The sequence below is a fragment of the Lolium perenne genome, chromosome 4 (genome assembly GCF_019359855.2).
Source record: "Lolium perenne isolate Kyuss_39 chromosome 4, Kyuss_2.0, whole genome shotgun sequence".
Classification (NCBI taxonomy): Eukaryota; Viridiplantae; Streptophyta; class Magnoliopsida; order Poales; family Poaceae; genus Lolium; species Lolium perenne.
In genome coordinates, this window is record NC_067247.2 from 170,030,539 (window position 1) to 170,046,974 (window position 16,436).

Below are 16,436 nucleotides of genomic sequence, written 5' to 3' on the forward strand. Positions count from 1 at the left end.
CGTCTCGTCGAAGACCTTGACGCTCATGTCCCTGTCGCCGAAGTAGGAGAACAGGACGATGAAGCCGGCTTGGAGGCTGTGGTGCCGCGCGAACTTCTCCCAGCCGATGTTCAGGTACATCTTGCCGCGCGCGTCGTAGATCACGTCGACGATCCACCGGTAGTAGCTGCACGCATTCTCCCGCAGATGCATCGTGCGCGGGCGATCGTCGCCGGCGACGTAGTCAGCGAAGGAGTCCGGCAGCCTCTGGATGCCGCGCGGGTCGCCCTTGAGGACGAGGACGAACTCGAACCGCACGTCCGGCTCCACGTCCATCTCCGACGATGATGAAGCCGGCGGCGTGGAAGGCGACGGCGAGCGTTCAGCTCTGCCGTGGCCACGACCACGACCACGACCACGGCCGCGAGGTCGGCCTCCGCCTCTACCGGACATAGCGTCGAGTCTTGTTGAGATGGTGGCGGCTAGGGTTTGGGAGAGAGGCGCTAGGGTTTGTGTGTGAGAGGGACGATGAGCGGCAGCCCTTTTATAGGCTGGAGGGAGGCGGGGAGCGGTGGCGCGCATTAACGGCCGGCACGCAGAGCTAGGCGCGACGGGACGCGTCGCTGCGTCGCTGCGGGAACTGCACCGTCGCTGCGTCGCTGCGGGAACTGCACCGTCGCTGCGTCGCTGCGGGAACTGCACCGCCAATAACTTCCGTCGCGAGGTAGGCGACGGTTAGGTTAAAAATTTATTGTGCCACTGACGAGTCGGCCCCGCCACTCCCCGTCTCGCTTTTCGTTGTGTCCGGCGTCCCCGGTGCGTTCCCTGTGGGACGGGGACGGGCTCGGGGCGCCGGACACCGTATGGGAGCGCGCCGGACAAAAATGGGCTTTGGGGGACGCGGCTGAAACGCATTTTCTGTCCGGCGCTCCCCAAATCTCTTTGGGGGACGCTTTGGGGGACGCGACTGGAGATGCTCTTAGCCTAAGATTTAGACTTATGTTTAACCTGTTACACAAATAGTTGATGGTATATACAGAATCATGTACAATGAGTAGTTTGAGTAACTACGACAACAATAGCTGGTGGGTTTGTGCAATTTCCTCCGGAGAAAGCCACACCTTATAGGCATCTCAGATCACTAGTGGAAAACTGCTCTTTTGCACCGGTTCAAAAGGCCCATATGCACCGGATGGCCAACCGGTGCAAACCATCCGGTGCAAAAGGCCCCCCCCCCCCTTTTGCACCGGTTCGGTTACAAACCGGTGCTAAAGGGGGCACCACGTGGCCGTCTGTGGAGAGTCCGGCGGGGGACCTTTTGCACCGGTTCGTAATACGAACCGGTGCAAAAGGGTTGTGCCGCGGTAGGGTTTTGGTGCCATTCCCTGCCGCGGTAGACTCTGCCGCGGCAGCGAATTGCACTAAAACGCTGCCGCGGCAGACTCTGCCGCGGCAGGAATTTTCACTAAAACGCTGCCGCGGCAGACTCTGCCTCCATTCGAAACACGGTATAATATTAATGCAAACAATTCAAATATATATATAGGAAACCATTGTATTACATATATCGATCAAAGTGACACACGTTCATGCATATATATATATGTCTACATCAACTTTGATATTGGCGGTTGTCCACATAGTGTTCTCCATCTGGAGCTATGACTTGCTCAAGTAAGAACCCCGCCAGTTCTTCTTGAATTGCTCGTACACGCTCTGTTGCTAGAAGACCGTCCCGCAACCGTTTGATCTAATAATTTGAAGAAGGTACGATGGTCAGTATATATATATGTGTGTATGTGAATGAAACACAAGGTGATAAAATAAAGCCATGAATGTTGTTTAATTACTTACATCAAGTTGTTCCAAAATGTCCCTCACATGATGGGTATTACGCGGATGAACTCGCAAACGTAGAACCCGCATAAATTATTCCCGTCCTCTTGCCTCAAGCACTTTAGGAGAACAAAGTTCAATCAAAATAATATATATATAATCAAGGATGATAATAATTGTATTGAAACTAGAATCAAAGAGATGCGCGGCCTAGCCATTAGTACTTACCGGTACATGTTTTATTCGAAGTTCTTTATTCTTTAAACCCGGAGCTTTGTTGGTGAACCGTTTCCAAGCCTTGTGGAGGATATCAGCCATGTCCCCCCACGCCTCAAGGGGTTTACTCTTCGAGTCCATGACTTCTACTATCCCGGTGTCGGGTTCAATGACTAGCAGGATATAGTGAAACCTGCGGACACACACATATATATATATGCATAACTCATCAATTACACTTAACACATGGAGTAAGCGAAAAAGATTTAATGTGTGAAGAGAGTAACACTCACGCGAAGTTGTAAGGAAATAGTATTGCCCTTTTGTATGAGTTTTTCCTTAAGACATGTACCAAGTTATTCTCCGTGTCCTTGGGAGAGTTGTCGACAGTATACCCATTCACGGTATATGGGTCAACGAACCCAAGATCATAGATTTGCCCCTTGCGGCATTCGCGAATCTTCATTACGCATAATACAGTGAGAGTATGGTTATATGCATGCAATAATGGACGAGCCGCGGTAGAGACTTAATTACATAAATAATACTTACAGACAGTATGCACTCAGCAGAGATTTGTCGAGGGCGTCTTGGTTGAATAACTGAAATAATTCACAAAATTCGATGTTCATCACGTCAGTTCGCCCGTAGTGCTCATCTCTTATTGCCACCATGATCCAGTTCTGACCGTCCTTACATGCATCCAAGTACCAATTATGTAGTCTTTGCAGCTGTGTTGATAGATTAGGCAACTCCACAGCTCTGACAAGAGGTTCCCCGTATGTGTAATGGTATGCTAATTGGACATCGTCCGTGTCCATGAATTCGATGCGGCTTAAGTACTCAGGAATACTCATACCGGCCGCATCTGCCTCATCTTTGTATAGTTTTACCATCGTTGGATCAAGGCACGCTAGGACATCGGGATACACTTGGAGCGGGGGGCACGAGTTTTTCTGGGCTCCAAGCTGGGGAACTGGTTTCCCATCTACCTTACTTTTTTCCCACCGCTCTCTTGCTAACACATTTGACTTGCGAATAGACCGGTCATAGTTCGATGAAAGACTTGGCTCAGGTTGATGAAGGTTCTTCAGCAGTTTCAACTTCTTTTCCAGAGATATAGCTGGCTCCGGCTCAAGCTGGGGCTTTTTAAGTTTCAACATTTGTTGCTTGTGCTGTTCAGCTACGATCTTGGCATTTTCCTCAACTGTATAGTCATAAGGTCTCTTGGGAGCAACCTTAGGCACTCTTGGGAGGGGCTCTTGTTTGCGTCTCGGTGATTTGTTACGACTCAGCTGTGTCGTAGCGGTCCGCCTAATTTTCCTCTTATACTTGGGCGGCGGATGATACGTCTCCGACGTATCGATAATTTCTTATGTTCCATGCCACATTATTGATGTTATCTACATGTTTTATGCACACTTTATGTCATATTCGTGCATTTTCTGGAACTAACCTATTAACAAGATGCCGAAGTGCCAGTTCCTGTTTTCTGCTGTTTTTGGTTTCAGAAATCCTAGTAACGAAATATTCTCGGAATCGGACGAAATCAACGCCCAAGTTCCTATTTTCACCGGAAGCATCCAGAACACCCGGGAAGGGCCAGAGGGGGGGCACTGGGCCCCCAGACCATAGGCTGGCGCGGCCCAGGCCCTGGCCGCGCCGCCCTATGGTGTCGTCGCCCCTTCGACCCTCCTGCGCCGCCTCTTCGCCTATTTAAAGCCCCTGGATCGAAAACCCTGATACCAATTGACGAAACTCCAGAAAGACTCCAGGGGCGTCGCCGCCATCGCGAAACTCCAATTCGGGGGACAGAACTCTGTTTCGGCACCCTGCCGGGACGGGGAATTGCCCCCGGAGGCATCTCCACCGCCGTCTTCACCGCCATCTTCACCGCCATCGCTGCCTCCATGATGAGGAGGGAGTAATCCACCCCCGAGGCTGAGGGCTCCGCTGTAGCTATGTGGTTCATCTCTCTCCTATGTACCTCAATACAATAATCTCATGAGCTGCTTTACATGATTGAGATTCATATGAGTTTGTATCACAATTTATCTATGTGCTACTCTAGCAAAGTTATTAAAGTAGTTCTATTCCTCCTGCACGTGTGTAAAGGTGACAGTGTGTGCACCGTGTTAGTACTTGGTTTATGCTATGATCATGATCTCCTGTAGATTATGAAGTTAACTATTGCTATGATAATATTGATGTGATCTATTCCTCCTACATATGCATGAAGGTGACAGTGTGCATGCTATGTTAGTACTTGGTTTAGTTGTATTGATCTATCTTACACTATAAGGTTACTTAAATATGAACAAATTGTGGAGCTTGTTAACTCCGGCATTGAGGGTTCGTGTAATCCTACGCAATGCGTTCATCATCCAACAAGAGTGTAGAGTATGCATTTATCTATTCTGTTATGTGATCAATGTTGAGAGTGTCCACTAGTGAAAGTCTAATCCCTAGGCCTTGTTCCTAAATACTGCTGCGTTACTACTGCTTGTTTACTGTTTCACTGTGTTACTACTGCTGCAATACTACCACCATCAACTACACGCCAGCAAGCTATTTTCTGGCACCGTTGCTACTGCTCATATATATTCATACCACCTGTATTTCACTATCTCTTCGCCGAACTAGTGCACCTATTAGGTGTGTTGGGGACACAAGAGACTTCTTGCTTTGTGGTTGCAGGGTTGCATGAGAGGGATATCTTTGACCTCTTCCTCCCTGAGTTCGATAAACCTTGGGTGATCCACTTAAGGGAAAACTTGCTGCTGTTCTACAAACCTCTGCTCTTGGAGGCCCAACACTGTCTACAGGAAAGGAGGGGGAACGTAGACATCAAGCTATTTTCTGGCGCCGTTGCCGGGGAGGAAAGGTAAAAGGTACTCACACTCCGGACCTCGGCTACCAAGCTATTTTCCGCCATTGTAAGTACTCGAAGCTATTTCCTTTAGATCCTGCAATTGCATCTTTTTGTTTCTTGTTTACACTAGTTAGGCATAATGGAAAACAACAAAAAAATTGGTGAGCTTTTTAGTCTTTTTCCTGATTTAGAATTGTTTGATGCGAAAATTAAAAAACCTATGGAACCTTATTTGCATGCTAGTAGCGATGTTATTAGTATGAATGCAATTATTGCTAATGCTATGAAGAAGTCTAAGCTTGGGGAAGCTAGTTTTTGTGATCTTTTTAGCTTCCCATCTTTAGGGGAGAAAATTTGTTCTGATAATGCTTTATCTCCCATATGCGATAACTCTAATGATGCTTCTGATATTTTAAATCCACCTGCTGAAAGTATTCCGTATAAAATACCTATGAAAATTATTGAACGTGTTATGGACAACCACTATAAAGGGGATGGAACTGTCCATCCTAGAGATCATTTATTGTTTTTGCACGAATTATGCGGGTTATTCAAGTGTGCAGGTATCTCTATGGATGAAGTGAGGAGGAAGCTATTCTCTGTTTCACTATCTGGTAAAGCGGCGCATTGGTATAAATTGTTGGAGAATAGACATTCTCTTGGTTGGGAGGAAATTGCATCTCTCTTTTATTCTAAATTTTATCCTCCGCATGAAGTGCATATTGATAGGAATTATATTTATAACTTTTATCCTCGTGATGGAGAGAGTATTTCTCAAGCGTGGGGAAGATTGAAATCACTAATGCTCAAATGTCCCATTCATGAGCTCCCCCGTAATGTTATTGTTAATAATTTTTATGCGAGGCTTTCAGGACAACACAAGGACTATCTGGACGCGTGTTCGGAGGGATCTTTCACAAGCAAGGAGGTTGAAGCTAGGTGGGACCTTCTTGATCGGATTGAGGACAACGCTGAAGGATGGGAGAATGACAAAGGTAAAGAGTCAGGTATAAATTATGATTATGAATGCATTGAAGCTTTTATGGATACCGATAAATTTCGAAATATGAGTGCTACTTATGGTCTTGACTCTCAAGTTGCTGCAAATCTTTATAAATCCTTTGCTTCTCATTTTGAATTGCCTAAGAAGAATTTTGATAAGTATCATGAACCTTTTAAAGAGGCTTGCATGAAGAATCAAATTGTTGTTAATTATTGCAATAAGCATGCTCAAACTCCTAAGAATGCTATTTCTTATAAGCATGTTAATTTTTGTGGAATGCATAGACCTTGTGGAATTAATCAAGTCAAAGATGAATATTGCATCCATCATATTAATGAAAAAACTAGAAAGTGGTTTAGGGCTCTAGATGATCTTGGTAAAAAAGTTTGTGCCCTCTATCCTTTTATTTGTGAAGTTTGCCATGAAGTGGGTCATTTTAATTTTCAATGCTCCTCCGATGATAATTTGAACCCAATGAGTGCTGCAAATTTGTATTGTGATGATGAAATTACTCCTAATCAACATGATGAACTTACTTTATTTTTGGGGTGTGAAGAACTGTCGAGAAAAATCTCTTTGTTACATATGAGTGATCTTGATATTGATGATGAGCATGGGTGTTTTTCTTATTGCATTGATAATAGCCATACAAATACTTACATACAAAATATTTTAGAAGATGACACCTTGCCAAAATATGATAGGACCGCTGTGTGTTTTCAACTAATTAATGAAAAGGAGGGATCCTCCCAAGTTTCTTCTATTGTTTCTGAAAGTAAATCAGGTTATGCGGACAAGCTACCCTTCAAGCCTCTTCCTCCTAAAGAAGGGAACGAGGAGAAGGAAGAGAAGAAGAAGAAGAAGAAGAAGGGAACGAAGAAGAAGAAGAAGAAGAAGGAGAATAAAAAGAAAGAGGTAACGGCGTATCCCCGCGTGAATGAGATAACGCTAAGTAACCGTAAGTATGTTGCTCCTAATGATTATTGTGATAATGAATCTAAATATGATGATCTTCCTATGCCCTTTACATACATTAGAGATCATGATTTGAATGAGCACACTACTTTTGATATTGTAAATCTTTGGGAAACTAATTCTGAAAATGATGATGATAATAATTGCCATAGTGTCAGTGCTATCCATGCTTCCTCCCATAATGATATAGAAAGCTCTAAGCTTGGGGAAGAGGTGTTTGAAAATCCTTTTGCTACTGGTCATTATGTTCTTGATACATCTCCTTCTAATAACAATGATGGTATGGTTATAGATAAACCGACTGTGAAAGAAAACTATTCTATTTCTTATGATGACACTGTGCCTCCGATCTTTGATGATTATTATAAAGAATGCTATGATATAGGTTATAACTACCCTTATGAAACTTGTCATAGTCATGATTGGATTACCAAAAACAATTCCCTTAATATGCAACTTGTTTACCATGTTCAAATTCTTGATAATAATCTTGCTCCAATTACTATTAATGAGAATAACTCTTCTTATGCCAAAATTAATGATATTTCTATGCATATGAACCATGATAAGAATGTTTTAAGTGATGGGTATATTGTGGATTTCATCAATGATGCTACTGAAAGTTATTATGAGAGAGGGAAATATGGTTATATGCATCTTAATAATATTAAGTTTCCCCTCTTTATGTTGAGAATCTTGAAGTTACTCGTATTTTATCCTCTTATGCTTGTCACTTTGTTCTTCATGAATTCATTTGTGTACAAGATTCCTTTTCATAGGAAGCATGTTAGACTTAAATGTGTTTTCAATTTGCCTCTTGATGCTCTCTTTTGCCTCAAATACTATTTCTTGCGAGTGCATCATTAAAACTGTTGAGCCCATCTTAATGGCTATAAAGAAAAGAACTTCTTGGGAGATAACCCATGTGTTATTTTGCTACAGTACTTTGTTTTATATTTGTGTCTTGGAAGTTGTTTACTACTGTAGCAACCTCTCCTTATCTTAGTTTTGTGTTTTGTTGTGCCAAGTGAAGCCTCTAATCGAAGGTTGATACTAGATTTGGATTTCTGCGCAGAAACAGATTTCTATCTGTCATGAATCTGGGCTGTTTTCTCTGTAGAAAAATCAGAAAAATATGCCAATTTACGTGCGTGTTCCTCAGATATGTACGCAACTTTCATTAGTTTTGAGTTTTCTGATCTGAGCAACGGAAGTATTTATTAGAAATTCGTCAATACGAACTGTTCTGTTTTGACAGATTCTGCCTTTTATTTCGCATTGCCTCTTTTGCTATGTTGGATGAATTTCTTTGATCCATTAATGTCCAGTAGCATTATGCAATGTCCAGAAGTGTTAAGAATGATTGTGTCACCTCTGAATATGTTAATTTTTATTGTGCACTAACCCTCTAATGAGTTGTTTCGAGTTTGGTGTGAAGGAAGTTTTCAAGGGTCAAGAGAGGAGGATGATATACTATGATCAAGAAGAGTGAAAGCTCTAAGCTTGGGGATGCCCCGGTGGTTCATCCCTGCATATTTCAAGAATACTCAAGCATCTAAGCTTGGGCATCCCCTTCTTCATCGACAACATTATCAGGTTCCTCCCTTGAAACTATATTTTTATTCGGTCACATCTTATGTGCTTTACTTGGAGCGTCTGTATGCTTTTATTTTTGTTTATGTTTGAATAAATTGGATTACATCATGCTTGTATGGGAGAGAGACACGCTCCGCTGGTTCGTATGAACACATGTGTTCTTAGCTTTTAGTATTCATGGCGAAGTTTCTTCTTCGTTAAATTGTTATATGGTTGGAATTGGAAAATGATACATGTAGTAATTTGCTATAATGTCTTGGGTAATGTGATACTTGGCAATTGTTGTGCTCATGTTTAAGCTCTTGCATCATATACTTTGCACCTATTAGTGAAGAAATACATAGAGCATGCTAAAATTTGGTTTGCATAATTGGTCTCTCTAAGGTCTAGATAATTTCTAGTGAGGTGTTTGAACAACAAGGAAGACGATGTATAGTCTTATAATGCTTGTAATATGTCTTTTATGTGAGTTTTGCTGTACTAGTTCGTGCTTGTGTTTGCTTCAAACAACCTTGCTAGCCTAAACCTTGTATCGAGAGGGAATACTTCTCATGCATCCAAATCCTTGAGCCAAACAACACTATGCCATTTGTGTCCACCATACCTACCTACTACATGGTATTTCTCCGCCATTCCAAAGTAAATTGCTTGAGTGCTACCTTTAAAATTCCATCATTCACCTTTGCAATATATAGCTCATGGGACAAATAGCTTAAAAACTATTGTGGTATTGAATATGTAATTATGCACTTTATCTCTTATTAAGTTGCTTGTTGTGCGATAACCATGTTCACTGGGGACGCCATCAACTACTCTTTGTTGAATTTCATGTGAGTTGCTATGCATGTCCGTCTTGTCTGAAGTAAGAGAGATCTACCACCTTATGGTTAAGCATGCATATTGTTAGAGAAGAACATTGGGCCGCTAACTAAAGCCATGATTCATGGTGGAAGTTTCAGTTTTGGACAATATCCTCAATCTCATATGAGAATAATAATTGTTGCCACATGCTTATGCATTAAAGAGGAGTCCATTATCTGTTGTCTATGTTGTCCCGGTATGGATGTCTAAGTTGAGAATAATCAATGGCGAGAAATCCAATGCGAGCTTTCTCCTTAGACCTTTGTACAGGCGGCATAGAGGTACCCCTTTGTGACACTTGGTTAAAACATGTGCATTGCGATGATCCGGTAGTCCAAGCTAATTAGGACAAGGTGCGGGCACTATTAGTATACTATGCATGAGGCTTGCAACTTGTAAGATATAATTTACATGATACATATGCTTTATTACTACCGTTGACAAAATTGTTTTATGTTTTCAAAATCAAAGCTCTAGCACAAATATAGCAATCGATGCTTTTCCTCTATGGAGGACCATTCTTTTACTTTTAATGTTGAGTCAGTTCACCTATTTCTCTCCACCTCAAGAAGCAAACACTTGTGTGAACCGTGCATTAATTCCTACATATTTGCATATTGCACTTATTATATTACTCTATGTTGACAATATCCATGAGGTATACATGTTACAAGTTGAAAGCAACCGCTGAAACTTAATCTTCCATTGTGTTGCTTCAATGTCTCTACTATGAATTATTGCTTTATGAGTTAACTCTTATGCAAGACTTATTGATGCTTGTCTTGAAGTGCTATTCATGAAAAGTCTTTGCTATATGATTCACTTGTTTACTCATGTCACATACATTGTTTTGATCGCTGCATTCACTACATATGCTTTACAAATAGTATGATCAAGGTTATGATGGCATGTCACTCCAGAAATTATCTGTGTTATCGTTTTACCTGCTCGGGACGAGCAGAACTAAGCTTGGGGATGCTGATACGTCTCCGACGTATCGATAATTTCTTATGTTCCATGCCACATTATTGATGTTATCTACATGTTTTATGCACACTTTATGTCATATTCGTGCATTTTCTGGAACTAACCTATTAACAAGATGCCGAAGTGCCAGTTCCTGTTTTCTGCTGTTTTTGGTTTCAGAAATCCTAGTAACGAAATATTCTCGGAATCGGACGAAATCAACGCCCAAGTTCCTATTTTCACCGGAAGCATCCAGAACACCCGGGAAGGACCAGAGGGGGGGCACTGGGCCCCCAGACCATAGGTCGGCGCGGCCCAGGCCCTGGCCGCGCCGCCCTATGGTGTCATCGCCCCTTCGACCCTCCTGCGCCGCCTCTTCGCCTATTTAAAGCCCCTGGATCGAAAACCCTGATACCAATTGACGAAACTCCAGAAAGACTCCAGGGGCGCCGCCGCCATCGCGAAACTCCAATTCGGGGGACATAACTCTGTTTCGGCACCCTGCCGGGACGGGGAATTGCCCCCGGAGCCATCTCCACCGCCGTCTTCACCGCCATCTTCACCGCCATCGCTGCCTCCATGATGAGGAGGGAGTAATCCACCCCCGAGGCTGAGGGCTCCGCTGTAGCTATGTGGTTCATCTCTCTCCTATGTACCTCAATACAATAATCTCATGAGCTGCTTTACATGATTGAGATTCATATGAGTTTGTATCACAATTTATCTATGTGCTACTCTAGCAAAGTTATTAAAGTAGTTCTATTCCTCCTGCACGTGTGTAAAGGTGACAGTGTGTGCACCGTGTTAGTACTTGGTTTATGCTATGATCATGATCTCCTGTAGATTATGAAGTTAACTGTTGCTATGATAATATTGATGTGATCTATTCCTCCTACATATGCATGAAGGTGACAGTGTGCATGCTATGTTAGTACTTGGTTTAGTTGTATTGATCTATCTTACACTATAAGGTTACTTAAATATGAACAAATTGTGGAGCTTGTTAACTCCGGCATTGAGGGTTCGTGTAATCCTACGCAATGCGTTCATCATCCAACGAGAGTGTAGAGTATGCATTTATCTATTCTGTTATGTGATCAATGTTGAGAGTGTCCACTAGTGAAAGTCTAATCCCTAGGCCTTGTTCCTAAATACTGCTGCGTTACTACTGCTTGTTTCTTTGTTTCACTGTGTTACTACTGCTGCAATACTACCACCATCAACTACACGCCAGCAAGCTATTTTCTGGCACCATTGCTACTGCTCATATATATTCATACCACCTGTATTTCACTATCTCTTCGCCGAACTAGTGCACCTATTAGGTGTGTTGGGGACACAAGAGACTTCTTGCTTTGTGGTTGCAGGGTTGCATGAGAGGGATATCTTTGACCTCTTCCTCCCTGAGTTCGATAAACCTTGGGTGATCCACTTAAGGGAAAACTTGCTGCTGTTCTACAAACCTCTGCTCTTGGAGGCCCAACACTGTCTACAGGAAAGGAGGGGGAACGTAGACATCAGCGGAGAAGGCTCACGCGGCGGCGGAGATGGCTCACGCGCCGGCGGGGAAGGCTCACGCGGCGGCGGAGATGGCTCACGCGCCGGCGGGGAAGGCTCACGCACTGGAGACGGCTGCATCGGTGGAGAATGCTGGCTCGGTGGAGACCTTGTTGGCGCCTTCCAACCCGGAATCACAATGAATTCCTTTCGCCATAGAACTGTAGTGTTCTTGGCCTCTCCCAGCTCTAGCAAATCCCCTTCACCGGCAGGGTGGTCAAGCCTCAGCGGCCCATACCCATCCATAACTTGATCCACCCCGGCAACAGCGTATCCAGGTGGAACCGGCTTGAAGTGATATCTTTGATCAGGTACCGGCGGTAAGACATAGCCGATCGCCGCCTTGAGCGTTAAGTAGCCCATCGTTTGGAAATGTAGCTCACAAGGTGTCGACTCTGTGATAAAGTCCACAGGGTAGAGATCAGAAGGCATCTGCGGATCCACAGGGGAGGGAGGAGCCATCTGCGGATCCACATCTGCATCATCACCAGGCAGCTCCGTGGAAGCCACGCTGCTCTTCCGCTGAGATCCCTGGCCGGTAGCATCGAATGCAACTTCTTCTATCCGCGGATTAGGTTGAGGTTGGGTGACCGTGGATGAGCTCGACATTATCATCCTCACTTGCTCCTCTAGCTTAGCAACGCGTTCTTGAACCACATCCTTTTGCCTCGACGGCTTCTATCGGGATATTTCTTCGTTTCGCAGGAAACCCAATACACCACGGCTTGCCACTGGTATGGTTCGTGTTCGTCTGGTGTTCAGGATTCCCAAGGGCGCATGTGAGCTGGTCCTTCTCTCTTTCGGGACGGAACTTCCCCTCTTCAACTTCCTTTGCAGCATTTCTAAAGGCTTCGATGGGAAGTGGGTTTTCCCGATGTCTTTGTGTATATATGCAGAACCCTTGTGCGTCCAACGTGCCCCCATGCGCGTAAAACCAATCCCTTGACCGCTGGTTCCATTTCCGTACCTCTGGCTGGATCCCGTTCTTAATTAGGTCATTCTCCCATTTCTCCCACTTAGGTCTGCCACCTTGTAGCCTCCTCGCCCCATGGTATGGAAGTACATCTTATTAGCAGCATTTTTCTTGTTGGTGTCTGACCTTGTCTTTGCCCTCTCCGATGTCTTGTACTTCACAAATGCCTCCCAGTGGTCTTTTATCTTCTCATAGGGGCCCTTGAAATCTGGAGTCTTCTTTTTCTTGACAAAGGAGTTGTCCAATTTCTTCTTGTAGTCGTTGAACTGCGTTGCCATCTTCTTAAGAGCCCACTTCTTGACTCTTCGTTGTATGCTATTCAGCTCGGGATCCTCAGGGTCTGGCCTTTTATTATCACTATCAGAGTCAGCTGGCTTCGGAAATGTGAAATTTACCATGAGTTTCCTAAACATCAGATTTTTGGATCTCGTATCGACGTAAGTAACTCCTTCGTCCGCCTTTGCAGGTTTCTTCCATTCTTGAGTGGTGATCGGGATGGTGTCCCTAACAATAACTCCGCATTGACTTACAAACTTTTTTGCGTGATCCTTGGGAGAAATCGGTTCGCCGTCTATAGCGATTTCCGTGATGATGCACCTTTCATGCTCTTCCATCTTTCTGGCCGTGCCTCGTTTAGTTCTGCCAGTAGAGTGTGTTGATTGGGAGGTCTAAAAGAAGAAACAACGTTAATATATGTATATGCACATATCTGTAGGCTTGGTTAATTAATATATATACACCTCGACGTGGTGAGCTTCTCCCTCGCAGTCGTCACCTTCTCCCTCACCGGAGCCGTCTCCACGGTGGTCTTGATCATCTTCCTCATCGGAGCCGTCTCCTCGGGTTCGCTCGTCTCCCTCGCCGGATTGGTTTAGGTAAAGAGAGGTGATATCGTCATCATCACGGATAATCTCCTCGACGAGGTATTCTTGTTCTAGGTCTCTTTCCATAGTTTCTGCAAAGACTTAAAAGTTATTCTAATGCTATAAACACAACGAAGCTAGATTCTGCAAAGACTTATAAGTTTCTGCAAAGACTTACAAGTAATTAAGAATAATGCTCAATACATGATCAAAATATTAGAGTTATACATATATATATATATGTACTAATTAAGGATAATGCTCAATACATATATAGTTCTTAACTAAGGATCGATAATAGTGCTGAAAGCAGATAGTGCAGTTACATGCATACATAGATCGATAATACATCAATCACTACTACAAACACTCAACCGCGCAGACCGGGTCCTAGAGGGCGCCGACCGGGTCCTGAGCCGCGCTGGGTGTACCCCCAAAGCCACGGAACAACAACGGGAGCATAGCTAACATGAGATCCCTGCATAACGCTCCATCCGGTCCTATACATGTTGTCTAACGCATACATGTAACGGCGAACGTGCTGGTCCTCCGCTTCAATGCGCTGAGCTACCTCCTCCGGCGGGGCTGGCTCCCTCTGAAACGAACGTGGCCCATAAGACCTTCACCAGAGAATATCCGGGTCGACGACGGGACCCGGATTCCGCACCAAGGTGCGCGCCCCGGAAGATAACACCTCCCAGTGCCACCCCGGCGGAGCCCAGTCCCGGACTTCCCCCATCTGCTGCATCTCCTCTAAAACTGTCCTAGCTCCAGGACGCGGAGGGCGCGGCATCGTATGCAAACTAACAAATATAATAATAAAGTACTTATGAATATGAATGAAACTAACTAAATTTTGTCTAACACATACTAATAAAGTACTTACTACTTTTTTCTAACACATACTAATAAAGTACTTACTACTTTTTTCTAACTAAATAACTAAATTTTCTAACTAAATAACCTAACTAAAATCTCGAACTAAATTTTCTAACTAAAACTAACAAATTTAAACCTAACTAATTAAAATCTAACAAAACCTAACAAATTCTAACTAAAATCTACTAATTCTAACTAAAATCTAACAAAATCTACTAAAATCTAACAAAATCTAACTAATTCTAACAAAAATGTAACTAAAATCTAACTAATTCTAACAAAACCTAACTAAAATCTAACAAAATCTAACTAATTCTAACAAAAATGTAATTAAAATCTACTAAAATCTAACAAAATCTAACTAAAAAAAAGAAAAAAAAGGAGGGCCGGGTGCGGCCTCACCTTGCCGGCGCGCGGCGGAGGGCGGCGCGGCAGGAGGAGGCGACGGCCGCGGGCGGCGGGCGGCGCGCGGCGCGGAGAGGCGCGGGCGGGCGCGCGGAGTGGTGGGCCGGCGGCGGCGCGGAGGAGGAAGAGGAGCAGGGCGGCGCGGGCAGGCGGGCGGCGGCGCGCGGCGGCGTGCGGGCGACGGCCGGCGACGGCGCGGGCGGCGGGCGACGGCGCGGAGGAGGAAGAGGCGGGCGACGGGCGACGGCGCGGAGGAGGAAGAGGCGGGCGGGCGGCGGCGGCGGGCAACGGCGCGCGCACGCGGACTGCGGGCGGACGGCGGGGATGGGCGCGGAGGAGGCGGCGGCACGGGCGACGACGGCGCGAAGCGGCGTGGTGGCGCGGCCGACGGCGGCGGCGGGGGACGGAAAATTTTGGCAGAGTTTCAGTAGGCGTTGTGGCCTCGCGCGAAATAGAGAAGAAGGGGCGCGCGGGGGCAGTTATACTGCGACCCTTTTGCACCGGTTCGTGGCTGGAACCCGTGCAAAATAACCATTTTCACCGGTTCCAGCCACGAACCGGTGCAAAAGGGTCAAATTTCGGCTGAAATTTTTTGCTTTCTTCCCGCCTTTTTTCTCTGATTCGCGCGGGATCGAGTTCCCGCCACGACGCTGCGCTATGACTGCAGCTCTGCTCCCCAAAAGGATTCATTCCATCTGTACTTAGGCCAAACCTTAAGTTCCTCGCGTCATCTGCAAAATCCGGGAACTCTCTATCGATTGTCCTCCACTGCGACCCATCAGCGGGGTGTCTCAGCATCTCGTCTTTCTTACGGTCTTCTTTGTGCCATCGCAACAACCTGGCATGCTCTTTATTTCTGAACAGACGTTTCAACCGTGGTATTATAGGAGCATACCACATAACCTTGGCAGGAACCCTCTTCCTAGGGGGCTCGCCCTCAACATCACCAGGGTCATCTCGCCTGATCTTATACCGAAGTGCAGTGCATACCGGACATTTTTCCAAATTTTCATACTCAGCGCGGTAGAGGATGCAGTCATTAATGCATGCATGTATCTTCAGCACCTCTAATCCTAGAGGGCAGAGAACCTTCTTTGCTTCGTACGTCTTTGTCAGGCAATTCGTTATTCTTTGGAAACCTCCTCTTCATTATTTTCAGTAACTTCTCAAATGGCTTGTCACATATACCAGCCTCTGCCTTCCATTGCAGCAACTCCAGGGTGGCACCGAGCTTTGTGTTGCCATCTTCGCAATTTGGGTATAACTTCTTTTTGTGATCATCTAACATGCCCTTTAACTTTCGCTTCTCGTTTTCTGTTTCTGCATCTCTGTGTGCATCGGCGATGGCCCGACGAAGATCATCATCAACGGGCTCATCTGATGCCTCTTCATCTTGATCACCTCCTCCTGCATCTTCATCTTCATCATGCCCTGTTGCAGTATCACCGTAGTTAG

General features: G+C 45.0%; 1 long non-coding RNA gene across 1 annotated transcript; it reads right to left on the reverse strand.

The window, feature by feature from the left end:
• Positions 1-1,874: 1,874 nt before the first annotated feature.
• Positions 1,875-2,493, reverse strand: LOC127348797 (uncharacterized). The gene is made up of 3 exons (XR_007879943.2): positions 2,325-2,493; positions 2,044-2,224; positions 1,875-1,934 (listed from the first exon to the last, which is right to left on the reverse strand). It is a non-coding gene; the product is annotated as an uncharacterized lncRNA (long non-coding RNA).
• Positions 2,494-16,436: the final 13,943 nt, after the last annotated feature.